Genomic DNA, 12,372 nt, shown 5'->3' on the forward strand with positions numbered 1-12,372 from the left:
TATATATGTGTATATGTATGTATATATGTGTATATATATGTATATATGTGTGTGTATAAACTTGAAAGATTTTACATTGGATGGATAGTGGCGTTTATTATGACAATGGTGCCAGCTATAAAGTCAAAGTAAATTAACTCTTTTTACCAGTCAGACTCATGACAGGTTGCAACACTATGTTCTTTAATGGTCGCTCAAGGTAACAGATTAAGAGTACTTAATTAAATAAAGTAGTTGATGAATATATGAATGAATCATTAAATGCATACATCAATTATTAATTAAGCACTCTATATAAATGTTTCTACTGTTCGCGGCCATAACAATTTATTCACAATCGGTTGTGGTAAAATGGACGAAATATTACTGCATACCACTTAGGAATGATGTTTATGATGTAGGCTTTTTGTTTAGGATATTAATTTAGTTTTGTTCTCTTTAAACTGACAGCTGTAGCCAACACCCTTCAAAACGGCCAACTTTTACTTTGAAAGTGAGCTATCTGTTTCTGGCTCTCAACTGCCATGTTCAATTTTCATTAAACAATTTGGACAAAGGAACAAGGGGACACTTATGCACTGAATTGCATTAAAAACAATCTTCACTCAAGGTGAAAATAGTGTTTAGTCAGCTTTGGCTATAAAAGAACAAACTCACAATAGAGCTGGGCTATATGGAAAAAATCATATCACAATATTTTTGACCAAATACATTGATGCCGATATTGTATATTGGGTTAACTATTGGTGCTTTCACAAAATATTAACACAATAACAGTTTTGAGGAACAATCCCTAATATGTGCACACAGTGACTAAGTGGGTAAAGACAAATTATAAAACTGGTTTCACAGCTAGTAACTAGGAAAAGACAACACCCATGTCATATTACAATATCCAAGATTTAAGATGATATTCAGCCTCATATAACGATGTTGCTATAATATCAATATATAAGCGTCAACATAAATTTTGAAATAATACAAGTGAACAATGAAATTAGGCAATAGCCCTTAAACCAGCATTCTTCATACAACGTGCTTTATACAACGTGCAAATGCAGATGAAATACTTTGTACACAAACCACCATTTATTCAAAAAATCTAATTTCCTCTGCATTTTTAAATAAGGGAATAATGTAAGCATTCTGTGCAGTAAAATTAATATAGGGAGACAGCATTTATAGAAGTGGACTACAAAGCCCATCACTAGCTCAATTTCCTGGCTGCAGACAGAAGTCACACCTGTTAGGCCAGTGTCACACATGAAACAACACAAGCATATTATCTTAAGTTTTTAGCACACGTAGCAGTTGCTTCCTGATTGTTTAGTCGACTTGTCGGGGATTGTCTTTGGTGCTCACGATGAAGCAATACATTTTTTAAGGTGACCGAGATGATGCAATATGATCTTTTATTTAAAATATGAAGATCTGAGCTAGTTCGGCAGAACAACTAGATGTTATTGCAGCGTGTCTGAGTCCAGGACACAGAAAGAAACAATGACAGACACAAATATATCATGCACTACAGTGAGCTGGCCCCCAGATTTCCTCTGGGACCGGTCTGCTTGTCAGCCAGCTGGTTGTGTTGTCTGAGAGCTTGCTGTGTTGCTTGTCAGGCCTCTTGTCAAGGCGATAGGACTTCACAGTCTCTATTCTCATGGTGACAGCAGTGGACCATGTTACGTTTAGTGACAAGATAGGTGATGACATTTGCATTGTCCTACTGTATGTTGTTATGTTGTCTGTGCCTTATTTGTTGTTCAAAGTGGTTATCAAGCTGCTGCCCAGCCTGGGTGGTTTGAAGGGAGGGTGGGTATCTTTGACATCTCTGTTTTGGGATGTTATTTTGGGGCACTTGTGATTTGTCCTCTTTTGGGGCAGTTGTGTCTTGGCTGCCATCAAAAAGCCACTGCATTAATTCAAGATGCAAAGTATTTTAGATTTTACACAGAACATTCCTTTCTACATTTTAATTTCATGGTGCAGTCCTTTTAATTGATGCTTGAAAACATGTTTGTGTGTTTCTGGAGTGGGCTGGATCTTTGGTGTTGGTGCCGAAGCTTGAGTTACCCCAGCCTATTTCATGCTTTATTATAGAGCAGATAAAAGAGGCGCTGGTCTTAGCTGTCTGCCACTTTGTGGCTGGGCTTTAGTCTGCTCCTCACTATCTTGTCCCTTTATTCCTTTTGACAGAATTTCCTGCTAGAATAGAGTCGGAACTCAAGGGTGAAGTCCCAATAAGTTCTTCATCAGGATCTTTGACTCCACTGGACATTATTCAATTGTTTTACTGACAAATTAATTCACTGTTAAAACCCCATGCAAGTGTAGCTCTCTGTTTTCTTCCATAAAACATTAGGACATATCAGTAGTATAAATAAGCGCTCACATCAAAATGCCCGGGAGAAGTAGGCACCGTTGACAGCTATGTTATTTAGTAATTGTGTGTGTGTGTGTGTGTGTGTGTGTGTGTGTGTGTGTGTGTACTTAAATAAATGTGTCTTTCTGTCCCCCTTTCTCTGTCTCTGCCATAGACTGCAGTTTGTGTCACGCTAATCCTTGTTATTAATCCACGTTGAGTCATTTAGGCTGGTGGGGATTATTGTGGATTTGTATGACAGCCCACTGTTTCTTTTTATTTACCCTTCTCTACGCTGACCACTGGAGGATGATAATTGAGTGCGACCTTGTTTGCATGTATGTGTGACGGTTGTGAGGTTAACAGAATGAATACAAATCAACTGAAAAGTCTTTCTCTTTGACCAAGAGAAAGTGGTGGTGGTGGTGGTGGTGGTGAACGAAATAATAAATTGACCAAACAAATTTAATATTGAGCCGAAACAATCAGGTGACCGACATATATCAAAAATCCTGGAATTTTTAGTTTTTTTATAGATTCATTTTTGGCTGTACAGACACTGTATCGCAGCTATGTTTGTGGATGAGTGCATAGGATATTTACATAGTTGTTTGTCTAAGGAATGCAGTGTGTGACACCTCAGAGAGTCCTTATTCTCAAGGCAAAGCCAGGGGAGCTTTTCATTTGCTGGAACAATTGCACACGCACCATGTTTGACTAATAAAGGCTATCCCCGAGGTGGATGCTGAGGGTATTGATTATGCCATGAAAACCTCAGTAGTATGACATGCATGGCATGCAAAGTCTGTTATTTCAAGTACCAAATTTCAAATAATGGGTAAACATTCAAACTTGACCACAGTAGACTTAAAAGACTTTCAAAAAATGATGCATCTGACAGAGAAATTATGAAAATGTGAGGGGGACACTAAAAGGAAAGAATGTTGATTATAGAAGGGAGAATAAGGAGAGCTATGAATACCTTCATAGAGGGTAGGAAATGGGAAGTTAAATTAGAGAGGAGGAACAGCAGCATATGTCCTGAAGGGGGAATGCATTTGTGCAAAAGTGAAGCTGTTCATCATCCGTAACCTTGTAGGGACACAAGAATCACACAACAGAATCCTGGAATTAGAAGAACCTGTTGATAAACACTTTTACAACCACCAAGCAGTACAGTCAGACCTAGAAAAAGCCTTGTTTCTGCGTCCCAGTCGGAGCCAGAGATAAGTATATGGTTCATATAGCATAAAAGGATTTCTGCAGATTTATGAGGGTCTGGCACAGTGAGGTATTGATCCCCTTTCCCCATCTGAGGCAGTCAAAGGAGAACGGAGGCTGCAAACCTGCTATGGTACTTACATTTTATATTTTGTGTATATAGATTGTTGTTCATTTCCCAAGTGACTTACTGTAACTGGAGAATAAGAGCTTACCAGAATTACTGTTAGAAAGGGCAGCAACACTGGGTCAAGTCAGAAAATGAATACAAAACACTGAAGGTGTTTGTAATGTCTGTAGATTATTCTGAATAACAATAATAGAAAGCTATATTACTGTTTGTAGTGTCATTTAAGCAACACAAACAAAATCTATTTCGGCTTTTTACTGTATCTGGGTGACAACAAACGTCTCAGTTACAGACATTACTGAGTGTGAATGTAAAAGGGTTGTTTTAAATTTTGGTTAATGTGATAAGAGTTATCTAAAAGCCAAACACCTTCCCAGATAACAGTTGTTTAATCATAGCGTAGCAACCGTATCAAGGCACCGCAGGCTTGTGCAGCTTTGGATGTCTTCACACACATGGCATCTAAAGGATTTGGAGGGTGGTGTTTTTTAATTATGAGATATAAAGATTCTGATTGAAGGCAGTCCCGCAGACTATATTCATGTCAAAACCATTTATTTGTGCTTTTGTATTCAGATATCCTTCAACAGAGACTGATTTAAGAACTAAAGCGTTGTAGCTACTTGTTATACTTGTTGTATTTTACTAAACATTTTTTCACAAGTCTCTTTCACACCTCTGGGGTAGCAGTTGAAAGAATAAGAGCGCCAACGTTTGCTTTTCTGTATTAGTGTATAGGAATCGGTCAGGTTTACACTCTGGCAGCCCCAGCCAAACATGCAATGTGCCCTAGTGTTATGTTCAAATATACTAGTTAATCCTCATGTTAAAAGACATTTTCTCAACGAGAAGGGCTCTTTACACGAAGTAAGCTGGAAAAATGTAAAAGTCAGCTGTGACAGTTCTGACGTTCGCTTAATATTCTGGTAAGCTATCTTAGAAATTGTAAAATATGATAGGCCTAGTTTTTCAATTTAGCCAGCAAAAAGTTACTACTGCCAAATGAAATTTTAAACCAATTGTTTACAGATTTTTATCGTGGTCATCATCACCAACAACAGCAGCAGCAGCATAACAAATGGAGCCATCGATCAAACTCTGAACGCTGCAGGTCATGGACTGCAGCTTTGCCTAATAGAGGCACTACATTAACGGGTGGTGAGTTTTGACAGATCCAATTAGAATGAGTCCTATGCCTCTGCCACTGCCCTCCCGAGCTGCATTCACACAAGCAACAATACGGTAGCATGGCCTCCACGATGCTCCTGCTCATCCACAGTCTCACTAGTCTCTTTGGTGCATCATGAGTAGACACAATAGCATTTAGCCACAGTGTTGAAGCCTTCATCTTTATGTTGTTTTTCTTGGCATTGGATATTTTCATGAAACTAATCATACACTGAATGTATAGTATGTTATGCAAAAAGAAAGAGGAATACTTTTCATGCTGCCACCACACCTCCTGAATATTTTTCATGCTGCCACCACACTTCCCCTTTTCCACATCCCTCAAAATGTCTATTCCTGTCTTTGGTAAAACTGCTTTTCTTTCGTTTATCCACAAATGTCCAAATGATAGGTTTTGTGTCTAAGGAGAAAAGGGAGTCATGCTTCACAAGATGGAGCACAGCAAAACATCCGACTCCTGCCAAGGAAAGGAAACAAAGCAGGCTAATTTTTTGCAAAAAATCTATTCTTTTGTCCTCATCAGAGGACTGCTTTCTTTGTGTACTCCTCACTCTCCCTCCAGCCGCAGTCCTCCCTCTCAATTATTCCTGAGAAACAACGTACTTGTCAATCTTTTCAGTTTCTATAGCTAATGGTCTATCTATCCCCCTCTGCCCAACAGGCAAGCCAATTAATTCGATCAAGCTGTTGAAAGTCATTTTCAGTTGCAGCGGGAGTGCACTGCCATACTGACAGCCTTGACTCACTATATCCATTGTTAAGAAAGGAACACCACTGAGTAAACCAAGGTAAATTAGCCTGAATGGATGTTAAAGTAATTTTATATCTGGACCATTCAATTATGTTTTGTGTTAGTTCCCTGTAATTTCTCCTCTACCACACAATGTCTATGTGCACATGTATGTTTATTTTTGCAGTCACATTCAGCGCGAAACCTGTGGGCTGGGGCATGAATCAATATGTCTTGTCAGTGTGAGGAAAATGTACAAGACCATGAGAAATGATATTTGCAGACTATAGCATGTCCTTGACACTTGTGATATATGTCTAGAGGGCAGTTTGTCTTTTTTTTTTTTTTTTTTTAAAGGTGTCATACCCTACCTGTATACCTTACATTTAGTTGCCTGAACAAATGGACCAATCCCTTTAAAAACTGCTTTCCACTCTTCAGTCTCAAGCCTTTCTTTCACTTTTTCAAAAGGAAATCTCAAAGTAAATTTAACCTCTCTCGCAAGAGCAATGACGGATTAGGAGTTGTTGAAATACTGTTGAACTAGAGTTGTGTATGAATTGTAATGTATTGTGATTCTTCTTTCATTTTTTTGCTGATGTAAGCTATCAAACCCCTCATGCAGGCCTTTGATGTACTGCAGCTCTCCATTGTCTTGCAGAGCTGCAGGAAATTGAAAGGGAAGATCAGAGGAGTGTTAGTGAACCGGAGAAGAGGTGGAGGATACGAGTGATGCGCAGCACGACAGGGTTTTCTAGGACATGACACACGGAAATGAACAAGCCTTGCATGACCTGGGGGAGCTTGCTTATTTTTTTTTTTTTTGCTAAAGACTTTCCAATCACATGCTTCCTCTCACCACTGCATCTAAAGCTCTTCTATTCTAATTTAGAGAAAACATTAAACCTTAAAAAAATTACACAAAACCCACTCGCTCAACTGTAAAAGAGCATTTGTCCCTCGAGTGTTAAGAATAAAGTGTTAATGGAGGCAAAATTTGATTTAAATCTCTCGGTGACTTTAAGGGTGAAAAGCTCCCTTTCTCTGCCATTCTCAACACTAAGTGCTTTCTCCGTGTCTGTCAATGAACACACACTTTCCCATTTTTCTTCCTGTGCTGATAAATTATGATGACAGTACAGAAAAGCTGTTTCAGGATGGGGAGTACAAAGTGGTTTTAGGCTAGGTTAATAAGTCCATTTCTGTTCTTTTGTGAGTCCTGGAAAGTAGAATTAGCATTTTTTTTTTCAACATGGCTGTTGCATATTTTTTGTGACACATTTGAATATTTTCAACCATGTTCCATGACGTGATTAATAGAAGTTTAGTTGTCCTTCAGAGGCTGTAAATACTAAAGATTCCTCCTGTTGTCATGAACAATAGGTAGTATATGTCATTAGCCTATTTTAAAACTGGATGAGAGGTAGTTTATTATTTTTCTGAAAACAAGGTTTTAATCACAACATATTTTTAGTGAGACGGCTAATCACTGCAGGAATGGGATCAGTTTATTTTGTATTCATGTAGCTGAGCTTCTTCCTTGTGAGTCTATGTTGTCTTAAACAGAAGAGTGATGAATACAGAGAACGATGGAACTGGCTGTTATACAGAAATGACAGATAAGCAATGAAGGAGCGCTATTCATTTCCCCCTAACTATTGTGCTCAAGAGGTGGGAAGTGTGATGTGCAACACGGCAGGTCAGCCCTGGGAAAGTGGGTTTGCTCTGGCGGGAAATGGCTATTTACGTGGCTGAAAATGGAGTGGGCCTTTTTGGCATTTTCATAGCCCTGCAGGCAAGAGTAACCTTCAGTAGAAAACCGAACGATTTTAAAGGAATGGGAGGGGGAGAGGCCGAGCGAGAGGTAGGGCAGAAAGCAGGTGAAGTGATTGCATGGGAGAGCTGAAAATGATTGAAGACTGAATTTGGGAGAAGAGATGGGGAGAAGGAAATAAAGATGGACAGAAATAGACAGAAATTCTTTGGAGGTCATTTAAAGATGTTAGAGGAAAACCACTGCCTTCCACAGAATGACAGGTAGAAAAAACAAGACGGGGAATAAGGGAGGGTAATGCTGTGCAGGGTTAACAAAACTCTTGCATCTAATCTACAAGAGTAAAGTTCAATAAACAACATATTTACGTCTTTTCCTATCAGCTTTACACCTTGTTGCACCTCTTAAGCACTGCTATCAAACCAAATCACTCAGCCCTAAAGCGTCTGGGCTGATGTGGCATGACAGAGAAATTATGCATGCTTGAATCATAACAGCCACGCACAGCAGCGCTAGTTAATATTTTAGTCTTCAACAGATTTGACATGATAATGTGCATCATAAAGTGTCCTCTTCCCTGTTATTGTCTTGTGTGAGTGAACAACTACACACAACCAGGTATCTCCATCAATTACTTGTATCACACCGCGTTACCTTGATTTTCAGTCACAGCGATGGGATTTTTCAGTTGATTTTTAAACAAAATAAATCAACTTAGAAGGACAGGTTATATTGAATTGTCTTTATATAGAGCCAAACTGTTTATTGTTAGAAAGTATTTTAAGCTTCCTAAACTTGCCATGCCTACAGTCTACAGCCATGTTGACAGCTCTGTGAGGCTGTACTTATGCACAGCCATGATTTGAGCTGAATGCTAATATGCTCACAATGACAATGGTAACATGCTTTGATGTTAATACAATGTTTATGTCCACCATCTTAGTTTAGCGTTTTAGCTCGCTAACATTTGTACACAAAGTACAGGCGGATGGGGATGTTAATAAATTTCAAGTATTTGCTCATAAACCAAAGTACTAATTGAAATGTAGATTATGCTAAATGGGAAGGCAGAAGACTACCAAAATCAATAGGATTCATCCTCTAGGGAGCATACATTCAAAAAAATTCAAGGCAATCCTAATAATAGTTATCTCAGTCTGTACCGAAGCAGTGGAGCGAGCGTCCAGCAGACAGACTGACATTTCCATCTATAGAAAAAACAAGACACCTTGGGCCGGTTGCTTGTCCCTCACAGGACCACCACATGGATGAACCATTTCAAACTCGCAACCTACAGGCTTTTAAAGAGTCTGCTTTTTTAGACATGCATGTCTTCAGATTGTTGAAATCCAAGCACAAACCCACGCAGGCATGGGGGAAAAAGAAAAAAAAACACAAAAATGGGACACCAGAACAAAAATATTCTAATCGTCTAAAATGTTTTGAATCAAGCCTGTAGGAGCTCTTTGCTGTTCCATATGCTGTTTATCTCCCACACCTATCCTCTCCTAATTCTGTTTCTGCAAATCTGATCTGCAAATCACTGTTTCCTGAAAAGAAACTTACTACATCGCCGGTAGAACTTATCAGGTGATCATCAGACAGACACAATTCAAGAGAAACTGTGGAAGAAAATTATTTCTATGTGCTTGTGCAGCCAAATGAGAAAAGATTATATCAGTAGATGCAGCTTTTAGACCATGATTAGCCTCATTTCCTACAAATGACTCCTTTCCTGAGCCAGGAGTGCTAGAATATTATATTTTTCTTGTATCTCTTTCTTTCGTAGCATAACAATATCACCATAATGAGAAACTTGGTAAAGAGACACAAATGTATTAAACTTATCTATGCACTTTCTTTCCTGTAAGTCGGTCCCTCTGTCTCTGCCGTGTAATTAAGTGAGACTGTGGGTTCATGAGCTATGAGTTTTTCATTACTTTTGAAAAGGCAAAGATGTGCTGATATGGGTAAGAATATGATAACAATATGTCCACTATTACTCAAGTCTTTATTAATTTCATTCTACCATTCACTGCATACTTCGCATTCAGTAGGCTTCCAAGGCTATACAGGGATAGATGTATTTCATTTGGTGATTCACTCACTTCCTTTGAAGCCTAGCTTTGGTTTGTTTAAAGCCCTATAACAATGAGTTTAGGGGGGGGGGCAATATGAATTATCAAGATTGACCATTTATTGACTTATTGAAATAATTGTATATAATCTTGTTGAAATCAATACAGGCAAGACTGGTAGGCTATCGAACCATTGATTTAAAGATGGAGCAAAAAGACAAATTTTAGTTCATATTGTTTTTCAGGAAAGGCTAAGACTTCTGAATTTCTCTTCCCCTCAGTATAAATGGCTCTCTCTTTGACGATTAATCCAGTTGAGACCTGGTAGGCTATCATCTATAATGTAGGTTCAAGACTAAAGAAGCCCCAGCCTCTACTGAGTAACGTGCTTTTCTGGACTCTTATGCAGGGTCATTACCAAAACCCAGAGCTGCATTTAAACGGTTTAATTGGCTTTGTACCATAAACTATTTTTACAGGTTGCACATAGAAATATGCTCACATATAAGCTTTACATGCCAGAAGGTAAGCTTCCTGATAAACTGACAGTGGCTTAACTAAGCAGCAGGCTCCTTTTGTGTAAAAGGTGTGGAAAGACATTTCTGCACATTAATATGTATAAGTTTTGCTTCTATGTTCTCCCTGTGGAATAGAAATCTGATTGCGTGTAGTGATAGGGTGAGAGTGGGGGGGCTTTGTTCTTCTACGAGTGCTGTGTCTCCCTCACTAGGAAAGATGCCATAAAAGTCACCAGCACTGGGAGGTTAACTGCCAAGTTATAAATCACACAAGACAGTTAGGCTAAGGGTGCTGTTAGCATATGGCTGCAGTTACTCAACTGCAGTACCTTTAGGTTGTCATTTAATACCCAAATATTAATATACCTGTGATTTGTAATATGCCAGGTAAATAAAACCTAAGCAAGAAACAAGTACTGAAAGAATCTGAGAGTAATTTCACAATGGGTTAGATGTGTAAAGGTGTATATGCATATTATTCCAAAGTCTTCCAATATTTAATCTAGTGACTTCAATTGCTCTCATTCCAAAACATGGAGTTTATCAAGGTGCTTATCACAAATTCATCATGTGACATTTCAGAAGAATCTACAGTTGACTTTTTTTATTCATGAAAATACCTTGAGATTAATATTTTTACATATACGTACTATCAAGAAACGGTGAAGCTCTTTGTATTAAAACCACCGCCAGACCAATATTTGACGATTAATCAAAATGCCAAGATTGGCCCAATGTATGTCTTGTAATTATAACTAACAATATGCAGATTTATCTATTTTTGTTATGCTGCTCTTTTCTCACATTAAAGCAACGGCTTGCCCCTCTGCATCTTTAGCGGTGATTTTCAATTTGGTAACTGTCAGTCACATATCAATCTGTCCCACTCCAGCATCTAGAAAATTGATTGAGCCTAGATGGACAACCTAACTCTGACTGACAGTGTCTGTGGGTGCAGATTATTAAGAATGTTTTCCTCCAGGAAGCCAATAACTGTCTAAGGAAACTAACACAGTGTCTCCTCTATTGAAATATGTTTTTTTTTTTTTAAATATAATATGTGTCTTTGCCTTTTATCCTCTTATCAGTGCGCTGAAACCTCATTTGTACTAGCCTATTTTGCATTTTAGTGCTTCAATGGTCAGACAACATAATTAGCTATATGCTAATCCCACTGGACTCTTCGAATTAAAACCAACGCTAAAGGCAAGTGACCCTAAACGGGGCAGCAGCGTGCCCACACTCAGAGAAAGAGTGCGGGTAAACCGTAACTGATGTTGCAGAGGGTCATGGGATTTTAAGTGGCCTCCAATTTCTTTGATACAGGGACACTTTAAATCCATGACTTAGTTCACAGGTAGCTCAGTGTCTTTTCAATGCAGAAGCCAAGTATACAACAGCCACGTTATAGTGGCACTTAACTATAGCTGAGAACTATACTGAAGTTGCTTTTTATTAAGAACATACAGGATTGAATGTATTAAAAAAAGCTCTTTAGAGTGGAGTGTTACCAGTCTGTGAAAGCAAGGACTGCATGATGAAGAGGAAAAAGGCACCTTTTGACACTGTCAAAAGAAAGCACACAACACAGTGTGAAATGATGGGAGTTGAGCTTTAAGATGCATGTAAGCTCTGCAACTGGAGGTAGTTTATATTCCTTTTAATACCTAAAAAACACATATTCCCCTTTTAAAGACAATGTAGTGTTAATCTACACATTTTAATTGCATCTATTTTACTAAATCGCCCATTAATTTACAGCCTTTTGAGAGCTACATGCTGTGATGGAGAGAGACAGATGTTATGGATGGGGAGCATATATAGATATCCAGAAGAAATCTTGAACCAAAATGGGAAAAACCCACCAAGTAGTATTGAAGCTTCTCCAGTTAAATGATCGTAGCTAATCGCTGCAAGTGTTTTTTGATTTAATGTCTGGTGTGATTAGCCCACTACCGCAGCAGCTACAACCCATACAGTGTGGGTGTGGGGAAGTTGAGTGTGGTGTATTTGTGGTTCATCCACATTTTAGAATTTTTAGCTTCTTTGCAGCAACATCCACATTTAAAGCATTGTCTACTGTCATAACGTTGCGTTATATCACAAAATTGGCCAAGCACAGCTTGTTGTAGAGAGGGTGAGAAGGTTTATCCCAGATGGCTTTGATTTGGTCTCTTCTCCTAATCTCTGCATTGCCTCTACACTGTCTAGTTCCAACCTGATCACCCACCCACCCATTGTTGAGACCGCTGACCTCTAAGCCTTGATGCCACCACCCCAGCACACCGCCCCAAAGAACAGTGGCTACTACAGACTGATACCACATCTGCAGACTGTTGCACATAGTGAATGATCTGAGAGATCCCCTCAG

General features: G+C 38.8%; 1 protein-coding gene across 2 annotated transcripts in view; it reads left to right on the forward strand.

The window, feature by feature from the left end:
- znf385c (zinc finger protein 385C) overlaps positions 1 to 12,372 on the forward strand; it is a 147,646-nt gene that overhangs the window by 1,192 nt on the left and 134,082 nt on the right. The gene's annotated exons all lie outside the window — the stretch shown is intronic.

This window comes from Etheostoma cragini, chromosome 15, assembly GCF_013103735.1.
Source record: "Etheostoma cragini isolate CJK2018 chromosome 15, CSU_Ecrag_1.0, whole genome shotgun sequence".
Taxonomy (NCBI): Eukaryota; Metazoa; Chordata; class Actinopteri; order Perciformes; family Percidae; genus Etheostoma; species Etheostoma cragini.